The sequence below is a fragment of the Suncus etruscus genome, chromosome 13 (assembly GCF_024139225.1).
Source record: "Suncus etruscus isolate mSunEtr1 chromosome 13, mSunEtr1.pri.cur, whole genome shotgun sequence".
Classification (NCBI taxonomy): Eukaryota; Metazoa; Chordata; class Mammalia; order Eulipotyphla; family Soricidae; genus Suncus; species Suncus etruscus.
Window position 1 is genome coordinate 4,391,864 of NC_064860.1, and position 11,087 is coordinate 4,402,950.

The 11,087-nt window shown below is 36.6% G+C and overlaps 1 non-coding gene across 1 annotated transcript; it reads left to right on the top strand.

Annotated features, from left to right (window-relative positions):
• The first annotated feature begins 302 nt into the window (after nucleotides 1-302).
• On the top strand, nucleotides 303-439 carry LOC126026330 (small nucleolar RNA SNORA51). Its single transcript, XR_007501624.1, has one exon. It is a non-coding gene; the product is annotated as a small nucleolar RNA SNORA51 (small nucleolar RNA).
• The last annotated feature ends 10,648 nt before the right edge of the window (nucleotides 440-11,087 follow it).

Sequence of the window (11,087 nt, forward strand, 5' to 3'; positions counted from 1 at the left end):
CAGAGAACATAAATGTCACCCAAAAATAAGTTTTAGAAGCACTTCAATAAACATCATGCCTGATTTCCTCCAAAGATTCCACATATAGTGAATTTTGAATTACTAAAAACTGTATTTAAAATTAAACACCACTACTTGGTACTAGTTGTCTAGGAAGTTGATAAATTATTTTGAGCAAAATAATTTGCAAAAAAAAGTTTTGCAAAAAATAAAATAACAATATGTGTTTTATTCTGTAACTCTGAGGATTATATATATATATATATATATTAAAAATCAAAAAAAAAGAAAAGAAAAGATAAGGCCTCTCAATTCTTACCACAGGCTGTGTTCTTTACACTGACTGTATAGAAAGAGGAGGTACAGTAAATGCACCCCATATACACCTCAACCCTCCCAGGCCCTTTGCCTGGTCTGTATTGTGAATTGGGGGACAAAAAAAAAACTTTTGGCTTCGATGATAAAATTTTACCCAAATGTCTAGCAGAATGCCTTTTAACATTTTTTATTTGGTTAGTTGAGTTTCAGGTTTGGGATTACAATTGGCAGTGTAAATGGCCTTGTCCAGGCTCTATGCTTAGGGATCATTCCTAGAGGGGTTCAGAAGACCATATGCTTTGCCAAGAATTATACCTGGGTCAGCAGTATGCCAGGTGAGTATCCTATATTCTGAACTATCTCTCCATTTCTGATACAAGAACTCTTTTAGTGGGGTCAAAGTAATACTACAGTGGGCAAGGTGTTTTCCTTGGATGAGGGCAACCTGGGTTCCATCCCCAGTATCCCATATGATACCCCAAGCTCTCCCAGAATAATTCCTAAGTGCAGAGCCAGGAGTAACCCCTGAATATCACTGGGTGTGGCACAAAATAAAACCAAAGAAAAAAATAATTCTTTTAATTGAGCAAATTTCAGTTGTGTTTGGCCACCACGGCTCTCTCTACCACCATTTATTGCTGTTGCTTTTTAAGGATTATTTTTGTTTTCATGTAATATATATATAACATTATATGAACTTGGGGTTATGACTGATGAAGGTCTTCGTTCTTAGAAAACACTCAAAACCATGACAGTGAAAGATAATCAATATCCACTAACAGTGTGAGCAAGAGAGACAAACAGAGACAGAAACAGAGGCATAGAGACAAATGACAGCAAGAGAATACAAGTTATATATGTAAATATACAGAAAGGTAATATAAATCATCAAATGAATAGATTAATATAGTTTATTATAGAAATAAATAAATAGGACTATTTCACTTGTTTTCTCTATAAATGTGCCCAGTGATTTGCCCCAGTTCCTATTCTTCCCCTTTATCAGAAAAATATTAGCAATAGAAATTAAGGAGAAACAATTTGATCCATTTGCCTTGTTAAGAATGATGGGATTGGGGTCAGAGCAGTGGCGAAAGCAGTGAGGTATCTGCCCATGGTAGCATAGGACAGACCACAGTTTGATCCCCCGGTGTCCCATATGGTTCCCCAAGCCAGGAGCGATTTCTGAACACATAGTCAGGAGTAACCCCTGAGCGTCATCAGGTGTGGCCAAAAAAAAACAAATCAAAACAAAAAAGAATGATGGGATGGTGAAGAAGAGGGACTGAAACATGAATCTACTTCCTGGCTGGAAAGATGATGTCTCACCCTAAGAGGTGACAGAAAGCTGATGACTGCCCAACCCATTATATATTTATATGTATTTAATATATATAGTGTCCATACATGTATGTACCCATATACATATGTGTGAGTGTGTGTATTCCTGGCTAAAAGCCCAGGCTGTAGAGAGGCTGATAGGGAAATGAGAAAATCTTTGATGGAATTTTACACTTTTGATCGACAGCTTAGTCATAATAAATGAGTTCTACCACAGTTCTATTATCTCAGGTAGAGGAAACTAGACTAGGTGATTTTTTTCTTCTTTATCTATTCATTTATTTTTTTGGGGGGCCACACCCATTGACCCTCAGGGGTTACTCCTGGCTATGTGCTCAGAAGTCGCTCCTGGCTTGGGGGGACCATATGGGAAGCAGGGGATTGAACTGCAGTCAGTCCTAGGTTAGCGTGTGCAAGGCAAACACCCGATCACTTGTGCCACCAGTCTGGCCCCTAGATTAGGTGTTTTTTAAAGTTTCTGCTTTACAAAAGCTTAATAATTTGGTGGCTTTAACCATCTTTGTGGAAGAGCTTTGGTCATTATGAAGTTTTTGTTCAGAATCCTGTGTGGTAATGCTGTATAGGTTTTCCTAGCTTCTCACGAAAATATTCATGAAGGGGCTGAACTAAAAGTAAAATTGGTAGGGTATTTGATTTTAGTGCACAAATGAACCAGGTCCTATTCCTGGCATCCCATACAGTGCACAGGTCAATGCCAGGAGTAATTCCTGAGTGCAGAACATGGAGTAACCCCTATGTATCACTAGGTATGGTCCAAAATCCAAACCAAATGAATAAAATAAATTAATAAAGTATTCATGAATATATAGATAAGAAAACACTAGAATCATAAGAAATGAGATAAATTGAAACTAGGATTACGAAGGCTTTGTCAAGACTAGATAAAACAAAGAATTATTTTAGGAAAAAAACACTGCATTTGTGACCTAAATTAATGTTAAGAAACAATCAGTAAGAAATGATAAAAGGGGCCGGGCGGTGGCGCTGGAGGTAAGGTGCCTGCCTTACAAGCGCTAGCCAAGGAACGGACAGCGGTTCGATCCCCCGGCGTCCCATATGGTTCCCCCAAGCCAGGGGCGATTTCTGAGCACATAGCCAGGAGTAACCCCTGAGCATCAAACGGGTGTGGCCCAAAAACCAAAAAAAAAAAAAAAAAAAAAAAAAAAAAAAAAAAAAAAAAAAAAAGAAATGATAAAAGATTGTCTTCTGTTCATTCTACATTATGAGACTAAGGAATTGGACTTGTATCTTACAGGTTAGCAGTGTTTGTGACCCCATCCTTCCCCTCCCTGCTTTTTACTTCTAGCACAGGTTTATGAATCTCATAACATAACTAAGAGATGCATAAGGCAAAGTGAGTCAGAATTTTCTGGAAAGTTCTTTTTACTGGTTGTCGTTTATTTTTGAGGCCACACACAGCAGTGCTCAGGGATTATTTCTGGCTCTACACACAGGGCTTGCTCCTGAGCCATATGGGGTGCCAGGTTTTGAACACAAGTTGGCTGCATGCAAGGGCAAGCACTCTATTATTCTGGTCCCAAATACTACCACACAGAAAAGGATTACTTTTCTATTCTAAATAGGAAGAGTTACTAGATATCATCTTTAAGGATAAATTTAAGTAAGAGGAAAACAGCATCAGTAACTCTGAGAGAAAATAACCCTCAAATGCAACATTTGACATAATATTGGCCAAAAGGAGAATGAAATTTCTACAAGTCATTTGTATATGGTCTTAAAGAGAATTTAAGAAGTGGTTTAATATATTCAACAGAGAACCAGGAACATACACCTACAAAGAAAGTAGAGGTTGAGATTAAAAGGATGGCATGAAATTAGAAGAATCAAGTGAAGCAATATAGAATTTTAAAGAATATTAAAAGGAAAGAGTAGCATCGCCTTTTATGTTGGGGTACTAAAGTGTAACAATGTCCATGACATGAGCGACAAATTGATTAAAATATATCTAGAGTACAGAGACTATATATGAAAAAGGAACAAGATAACAAGTACTAAAGGCAAAAAATAGAAGGTCAATTTGCAAATAATTTTCTTTCTGAACAGAACCTTGAAAAATAGAAAAGGCATATCCATATAGAAAAGAAATTTTTGCATATTTTAATGACAAAGAATGACACATATATCTAGACATTTGGATAATGACACACAGCTAGGATAAAGATAAAAAGTAATTATAATCCAAGGAAGAAAAACAGGGTTTCTGCAAAGAAACAAACATTAATTTATCTCCATTTTACTTATAACTTTAAATGTCAGGAGATAATAAAGCACTGTTTATTCTCTCCAAATAAAGAGTTTTTATACGCAAAACCTTTACATTTAGTCAATTGTGTGATGATAGAAACATATTTCCTGACAAAGAAAAACTCTGAAGATAGCAACCATCTACCTAGAATAACTGATAAAAGTATCAGTATATTGTAGTTAGTTAAGGAGAATATTCAAGAGTAATATAAGAAAATATAATATATATAAATAATATATATAATATAATATATAATATAAAATATAATATAAGAAAATATAAAATAAGTGAATTTGAGCACCCTTAACCCTTATTTATTAGGTTTTATGAGTGTATGGATAGTAGCACATGAAAGAAATTGGAATAATATAATTATATTCACAGTTGGACTAAATATATGTCTTTGCATTTTTATAAATTAAGAATCTATCTTTCTTTATCATTGTGGACTTGCAATTTGTCTTCAAGTTTATCTTTTCTACTCTCCACCTGTATAATTCTATTATTATGGCTTGCTAATATATTTTTTAGTTCTTTCAGTTCCATTTGTATAAATTTTCTCATCTCCTGAATGAGTTCTTATTTGAGTTGGTAAATTTTTCATCTATAAAATTCTTAATTTCTCAGACTCCTTGATTTCTATTTCTAAAACATTAAGTGTTAGTATTAGGTCTTATCTATAAGGCTTGGGCATTTTGGTGAACTTGGAAATTTGCCAGGATTTCTCTTCATATCCACAATTGTAATTATCTTCCTCAGCTTTCCCATTGATCTTTGCATTCTGTGGTTTGGAATGCTGTAATATCAGAGTATTTAAGAATGTAATCTATTGAACTGTTTGCATAAAAGTTGGCTAGAGGTATAGCTTCTTTAGAGGTTCTTTTTTGAACAAAGCAATGTTGTCTAAATATGATAAAATATTGCAAACTTTATTGGTTTATTGGTATGCTCACTTGGTTTTTGACCTCTGTATTTTCTAAGAAAAAGAAGTATTAAATCCAATCCGCCTAAAATTATATGATATAAATGGAAATGCCTTTGTCTGTGCAGTTTGGGATAAGAAGGATGGATGACAGGAACCAGAGGCTCCCTGTTTCTGCAGCTGATCAAGACTGGCCCTGAAACACAGAAGGTAGCTCAAGAGGACCCTGTTTAAAGAAAATCTAGAAAATATATATATTTTTGGTTTTGAGGTCACATCCAGCAGTGCTCAGGGGTTACTTCTGGCCATGTGCTCAGAAATAGCTCCTGGCAGGCTCAAGGGACCATATGGGATGCTGGGATTCGAACCACCATCCTTTGGCATGCAAAGCAAATGCTCTGCCTCCATGCTATCTCTCCAGCCCCTAAAAACTTTTTAAACCAATTTTATAGGTTGAATTTTTTTCTTGATAGTTAAAATTTCAATGTGCCTCACTCTTTGGATTAAGCAGCTTTATTTTATTTTGCTTGTTTTGGGGCCATACCCAGAAGTGCTAAGGGTTTAATTCTGGCTATACTTATGGACTGCTCCTGATTGGGATCAGGGGACCTTATATGGTACCAAAGATTGAACCTGGGTTGGCTTTTGCAAGGCTAGTGACCTACTCTCTGCAGTGTTTTTTTCCAACCCTAAACAGCTTTTAAAAATAAATGTAAATTGTCTTATTGTCTTATAACTTACAGCAAGGCAAATGTTTAATCAAAAGTACTAAAGGAGCTATAGACATAGTTGATGCAACCTACCAAGATTCAATATATCATTTCTGAATCACTGCCAGGAGGAGTAAACCTTGAGCATTGCCAGATGTGGCTCCCAAACAACACAAAAATAACTATGAAGAAGAAAATAAGGAATAAGAGAAATGAGCTCATTGCTACCTTTATCAAACTTTATCTCCTTCCTTAATTAAAACTAATATGGCTGCTAATTTTACCAATAAAGTATGTCCCCAACCCCTTTTCTCTCCTCCGTCAGGTCTGACTATCTCAACTATTTAGTTAATGCTTTGTTTAAGTTAGAAAAAAAATTAGTCCCCTGCGGATAATAAAATTGCCCCCAAATTCCAGCCAGAAAGTATGACTTTTCTCCAAGAAGAGTCTTCTTCCTCCTCCCAGTGGAGGCTGCCTGTAGGAAGAGACAGAGTAGAGAGCACTTGGCAGTGCCTCAGGCTCCTCTGCACTCTGTGGTGACTTTCTTTTTTCATGGCCCATGTGTCCATCAGCTTAGTGTTTAGACTTGCAATTGCTCCATAATTTATACAACTAAAAGTAAGAATTCCCCAGTGTTTCAAAATAAATATTTTAAAATAGCTGCTGAGCATAATGCAGATGCACTCCCCTATTTACACGTTCTAAACATATTGTTTTGTTGAACCATAATTTATTCCTAAGGTGACAAATAATATTTTAATATGGGTTTCAATTGCAGTGCCTGCTTGGGGGGCCCCTTTGCTAGGACCTGATCATATTAGAAGCTGGAATACCTAGAGCAGGAAGTATAACCACTAATTTTGCCTAAGACTGACTTTAATTGCTCATATTTTATCTCCTAGCACAGAAAAATATGAGACTTTCTAAAGGAAATATTTACTAAAAATATTGGAATTCAGGAGGGAGATATGTTGTGACTTTGCCTATTAAAAATATTTGCACTACAATGGAACCTTACAAACCCTGAACATTGACATGATGACCTGGCACAGGCCTCAGAGGTTTGGGCATATTCCAGTCACCCAGGGAAGCCATCTATGAAATATTCAACGTTGTTTATGACATCACCTGGAAGCAATCCTCTACCAGGGAAGACCCTACTGCTGCTCTGACATCGATTTACTCAAATGAGTCTTCCCTTAACACTGAGAAGATTTAAACAACAACAACGACTTGCATACTGGACAGGGCTTTCTGCATTGCTCGTTAATTGTGAGATGAAATTAGACACTGCTCCGCACCATCCTGACTTCAATGTGGGATGTACAGATTCCAGGACCTTTAATGCAGAGGTGTGTGAAAGATATAACTGTATGGGCACTGCAGACAATGACCGGGATTGTACAAACTGGTTTGCCTGGAGCCTAGAAATGGTCTTCTGTCAGGAACTTCAGGGGTAAGGTCTCCTTGTACTTAGGCCAAAGTTTTTTTTTTTCCATGACCCCCATACTTTGGTGGGCCCATGCAAACGATAATTGCCACACTAACATTGTTTAACTTTGACTCCAAACCTTAAAAAAAAGTTGATGGTCACTATCACTAACAGGTATAAATAGCACAAACCTGAGAACAATAATCCATATTAATTTATAAAATTGTGTCCTTGTGGTGTCTTATAAATAATGTACTGTATGCAGTACTGAATAGTTGCATCATGCTGATATATTTAATTTTGTGTGTATTCTGTAATTGTGTTATAATGTTTTCAGAGAACTTGCTGTAAAGAACAAGATATACCTTTGATGTACTATACTGAGCATTGAATGTGTTTGAGTTTAGAATGGTAATACTTCCTTATTAAAAATATATTTGCACTACAGAGAGGTATAATGTTTTCTTGATCTGTGATGGAATAAATATAGGTTCTTTTTATCTGGGCTTTAGGTAGGTAAAGGAAGTGACACCTAGGACACAGAATGGACCTGTGTGAAATGACACAAAGCTATGAGTAATCTGTGAACACCACTGAGTCTGACCAAGCAACAAACACTTCCCAAATGTAAACACAGCATAGTGATATCTGAACTCGAGAGTCAGAAGGTCCTGAATTTATACTTGGGTGATTACTTGTATGTCCTACGGAAGTTTATCATAAAAGTAGTGGAGGAGAGAGCTCATGTTTTTAATGTAGATCATCATGGAAGACTTGGGAGTGGGCAGTGAATGTCTCAGAGATACACACGGGTTATCATTTAAGGGTCCAAGTCTCAGAAAGCATTTGTTTTTCTAGGATTGCACACAAAATAGTTGCCACATGCTCCCTGCTCTGCTTCAGCAAAAGAAGTTTTGCCAAGACTCTTCTTCCCAACAATCTGAGATGAGAAAACAACTCAGCAAGTTCTCTATGCCGTTGAGCTGGGAAAAAGTTTACTTGGCTCTTTCAAAAGAACTGGGAGAATATTAGTGAGATGGATAGGCAATTCTCAAATTGTAAAGGCAGTATTTACTCAACATGCGTGCGGTTTAAGGCTTCATGCCATTTGCTGGAGCAGGAATGTAGAGAAGGAAACCAATTTTATAGATTGAAATAATACTAGCATAGGGCAAAACCAAGACATGGCACATTAGAAACAGCTCTTTATCTGACTAAGCTGATATTTCCCCCTTAATCTGGTAGAAATCATGTTCTTTCATCAGATAGAAGAGCTTTCCACTTCACCGTAGTTGAATTACAACATCACAGATGATTTCTACCTGTGCCATATCTAACTACAATCTCTGACCTGAAGCCTAAAATACTTGGTGGTAGCAGAGGGGGGATATTAGACTGACATTGGTGTGCTGAACTCACTTTCAAACTCAGGATAAAAGAATCTTCCTTTGACAGGAGTGAGGGCAGGTAGGAGGCTAGAGTTAATAGAAAAATAATTTTCTTTCTGATCTGAAGTTGGCCAATAAACTTGTATCCATTATTGGTAGCTGGCTGATATTAAAATAAAATAACCATAGCTAACTAGATAACCTGACCACAGTTTAGAGATAGGTTGACACCTAAACATATTGAGTCTTTTCCACAGAAAGTATCTTTAATGTAGCTGCTATATCTTCAATACAATGGATTTGTTTGTAAATCAAGTGAATATTTACCAATTATCCTGTACCCCAAATCTAGCCTGAATCAAGCAGCTATGACACTGTGGTCTCCATTTGGCAGCACCACAAATCCCCAAATATTAGAAAACTTGTTGATGATGCAGATGAATCATCTGGGTTTTAAATCTAGTCCAGTTCAGTACAATGCAAATAGCATGTCCTTACTATGTTGCAGGCTCCTGTGCACAATACACTGCTCTTCCTACTGTAGCACACACGGTGCGTTATCGTGAATCTAGCATCCATTAAAACATCGCTACAGTCAGCTTAGTTCTATTTTTCCTTACATTGAGGTTCATGACTTTCAGTCATAGCCTTGCCAAATCTAGGAAGAGCTGTTGTCAAAGTTACAAAGCTTCTTAAAAACTCCTTGTTTCTGGGTCCGGAGAGATAGCACAGCGGTGTTTGCCTTGCAAGTAGCCGATCCAGGACCAAAGGTGGTTGGTTCGAATCCCAGTGTCCCATATGGTCCCCCGTGCCTGCCAGGAGCTATTTCTGAGCAGACAGCCAGGAGTAACCCCTGAGCACTACCAGTTGTGGCCCAAAAACCAAAAACAAACAAACAAACAAAAACAAAAGCAAAAACAAAAAAAACTCATTGTGTCTGAGGCCTCCTGAGTGGCTCTTCTGTCCCATTAACTGTATACTTTGAAAATATCAATATCCAGTAATTGGTGTTACTTACATGTGACCCATGTGAAATGGATTTTGTATCTCTCAAAACCCACATGGGATATATTTCATCTTTTCATTTTATTTATTTTATTTTCTTCTCTCCTTTTCTTTTTGCCACACCCATTGACACTCAGGTATTAGTCTTGGCTATGTGCTCAGAAATCGCTCCTAGTGCCTTCTGTTTATGACTGAAACCCAGCTACAATCATGCTTGTAATCATGATGTTTAAATAAAGATTTAAAAAGGAAGGAAGGAAGGAAGGAAGGAAGGAAGGAAGGAAGGAAGGAAGGAAGGAAGGAAGGAAGGAAGGAAGGAAGGAAGGAAGGAAGGAAGGAAGGAAGGAAGGAAGGAAGAAGAAGGAAGGAAGGAAGAAGAAGGAAGAAAGGAAAGAAAGAAAGAAAGAAAGAAAGAAAGGAAAGAAAGAAAGAAAGAAAAAAAGAAAGAAAGAAAGAAAGAAAGAAAGAAAGAAAGAAAGAAAGAAAGAAAGAAAGAAAGAAAAGAAAGAAAGAAAGAAAGAAAGAAAGAAGAAAGAAAGAACGGAAGAAAGGAAGAAAGGAAGGAAGAAGGGAAGGAAGGAAAGGAAGGAAGGAAGGAAGGAAGGAAGGAAGGAAGGAAGAAGGGAAGAAAGGAAGGAAGGAAGGAAGGAAGAAGGGAAGAAAGGAAGGAAGGAAGGAAAAAAGAAGAAAAAGAAAGGAAAATTAAGAAAGAGAAAGAAAGAAAGAAGGAAAAAGAAAGAAAGAAAGAAGGAAAAAGAAAGAAAAAAGAAAAGACAAAAGAAAGAAGAAAGGAAGAAAGGAAGAAAAGACAGAAGAAAGAAAAAAAGAAAGAAAAGAAAAGAAAAAAGAAAGAAAGAAAAAGAAAGGAAGGAAGAAAGAAGGGACGAAAGGAAGGAAGAAAGGAAAGTAGGAAAAAAGAAAGAAAAAGGAAAATTAAGAAAGAGAAAGAAAGAAAGAAAGAAAGAAGGAAAAAGAAAGAAAAGAAAGAAAAGGAAGGAAGAAAGGAAGAGAAGAAAGAAAGAAAAAGAAAGAAGAAAAAGAAAGAAAGGGAGAAGGGAAGAAAGGAAGGAAAGAAAGAAGGAAAAAAGAAAGAAAAAGAAAGGAAAATTAAGAGAGAAAGAAAGAAGGAAAAAGAATGAAAAAAGAAAAAAGCAGGTCGAAAGGAAGGACTGAAGTAATAAAAGAAAGAAGAAAAAGAAAGAAAGAAGAAAGAAAGAAAGAAAAAGAAAGAGAGAAAGAAAGAAAGAAAAGAAAGAAAGAAGAAAGAAGAAAGAAAGAAAGAAAGAAAGGAAAGAAAGAAAGAAAGAAGAAAGAAAGAAGAAGAAGGAAAGAAGGAAGGAAGGAAGGAAGGAAGGAAGGAAGGAAGAAGGAAGAAGAAAGAAAGAAAAGAAAGAAAGAAAGAAAGAAAGAAAGAAAGAAAGAAAGAGAGAAAGAGAGAAAGAGAGAAAGAGAGAAAGAAAGAAAGAGAGAGAGAAAGAAAGAAAGAGAGAAAGAAATCACTGCTGGCTTGGGGGACCATATGGGATGCAGGGATCCAACTGAGGTCTGTCTTGGGTCAGCTGCATGCAAGGCAAACACCCTACTGCTCTGGCCCCACATTATCTTTTCATTTCTAATGGAGATCCATTAAATCTTTTTGATTAAGTCTTTTAACTACAAGAGACATCATCTGAAAAAAGTTATC